A 2,395-nucleotide genomic window follows, 5' to 3' on the forward strand; every position below is an offset into this window, starting at 1 on the left:
TTTTTTTTTGTGACAGGGCTTTGCTATGCAGTTCAGGCTGGCCTTGAACTCACCGTGTAGCCCAGGATGCTTTGAACTTGCAGCAATCCTCTTGCCTCAGCCTCCCCCGTACTGTGATTCCAGATGTGCATCGCTATGCCCAGCCTCCCGCTCATTTCCCTATCAGCAATTCCGCATTGGCAAGTAAATGAAGATGGCACTCTCAACACAGCCCGGCTCAGCTGAATACACGTGGGTCCAAAACTTGGGAAAGTGCTGTGGAGAAACATTCCCTGACTACAAGCTGATGATCGGGCAGATGCTGCCAGGGACCACCAGCTTCGGGAGCAGGCGAGGAAGGGTTCTCTGTCCAGTTGTAGAAAGAATGGGTTAAGGGGGCCTCTCCTTCAGGAGGTGCCTTTTACAGCAGGATTTGGAGGTTGGGCAGTAGTGAGGGGATGAGGGAGCAAAGGCGGGGCAGAAGATGGTCAGTGGTACATCCCAGAGCAGAGGGCAGTGAGGAATGGTCCTTAGAAGAAGGACAGCCAGGACAGGCTTGAAGTGCCCAGTGGCAAAAGGAGCAGGAGTTGAGCATGGGGAGGTTTGCTGTGCAAACGCTTTCACTTTTAGGCGAAATGGCTTCAAATCTTTCTGTGTTTTTTTAGGCAAGTTCTCACTGTGCAGTCCAGGCTGGACTTGGACTCCCTGCACAGTGCAGATAGGCCTGGAATTTCCAATCATCCTGCTTGGCCTCTTCAGAGCTGGGGTTAGAGGCATGGCTATTTTGCCAGACTCTTGATACTAACCCTCTGAGCATGTTTCCTGCCTGTGATGACAAATTCCATGTATCACTGACCGGACTGTAGGGGTCCAGCTCTTTGGCCACACACTACTGTGGGTGTGGCTATGAGAATGCTTCCGGGTGGGAGCAACACTGGGGTTGGTAGATGTACTGAAATGTGCTATTTACTCTCTTTAATGTTGGTGGGCCTCATCCATTCTGTTGAAGTTCTGAATAGACTGAAAGGCCAAGTAAGAAACAATTTCTGCTCTCTGCCCGAGTCCTCTGGACCTTGGTTTTCTTGCCCTTGGATTCTGATGGGCTTTCTACCATGGACTGTCCCAGCTCAGTTCATCTGCACTTCTGCAGTCATATAAGCCAAGCCCTTATCATGAACAGTATGAAAATCTCTCTCTCTCTCTCTCTCTCTCTCTCTCTCTCTCTCTCTCTCTCTCTCTCCACCTATTGCATTTGTTTCTTCAGAGGTTCCTAACTAATATTGTTATGGTTTATAGCTAGATGTCCCCAGTCTGATGCTCTTCTAGCTCAGGCTTTGGGGAGGTTTCACCAGGATGTGATACTCAGTCATGGATGGTTTAGGATATGATGTTGGGAGGGAAAGCCTGGTGGGTGGAGGTGGTCACTGGGGCATGGCCTGCAGGGGTCTGTCCCTACCCACCTCCTCTACTCTCTGCTCCCCATCACCATGTCAGGAACAATTCTTTTCTGTGGCCTATCTTGGAGCCAGTCCACTACAGACTGAAACCTTTATAAACTGTGAGCCAAAATAAACCTCCATTTCAAGTAGTAGGTGTTGATTACTGCATCTCAGTGACAAGACAGTAACCAAGACAAATACACTGGCCACTCACACAGGCTTGTAGACTGTCCATGGAGCCTTCCACTGTCTTCTCACCCCCAGTACAGGTGTGTCCTGACAGCACCTAGCTTATCCTTTGGGGAACCCATTTGTCCCTACCTGGGGAGTTTGTAGCCGCCATGTGTTTTGGGGGTGGTATAGATTCTGCCTGAGGCCCTAAGCATGGGCTTTGCTCCTCATAGATCAGTCAGTGGTTGATGAATCCATCTTTCCAGGGCCAGAGAGAGGTTGGTGTCATACTAAGTAAGGCTGAGGTGGTGTGAGGGTGACAAAGAACACTCCATGACAGGCACAATCCTGTGGGATCAGCCAAGAACGCAGCTATGAGTACATGCCCTGGGAACGTTTGCACTGTAAGTCTTCCCAGCAGAGTCCTATTGGCTATGTATTTGTTTCAGCTGCCTGCTGTTGGTTGGCATGACAGAAAAAGGATATTGTGATTTAAATGTGTCCCCTCAAAAGCTCATGGGGTACACACTCAGTTTCCAAGGTTGGTGCTGTTTGGAGATGTGGCCTTGGGAAGTAGTCAGCATTGGATGAGATTCTGAAGGTGGGAACTCACCCTGGGATTGGTGTTGACATAAGAAGAGAAATAAACCAGGGGTTGTGGCACACACCTATAATGTCAACATTTGGGAGGCTGAAGGAGGAGAATCAATGCCAGTTTGAGATCATCCTGGGCTACAAAGTGAGCTCAAGGCCAGCCTGAACTGCATAGTGAGACCCTGGAGGAAGGAGGAGGAGGAGGAGGAGGA

The sequence above is a fragment of the Octodon degus genome, unplaced genomic scaffold (genome assembly GCF_000260255.1).
Source record: "Octodon degus isolate 3935 unplaced genomic scaffold, OctDeg1.0 scaffold00019, whole genome shotgun sequence".
Taxonomy (NCBI): Eukaryota; Metazoa; Chordata; class Mammalia; order Rodentia; family Octodontidae; genus Octodon; species Octodon degus.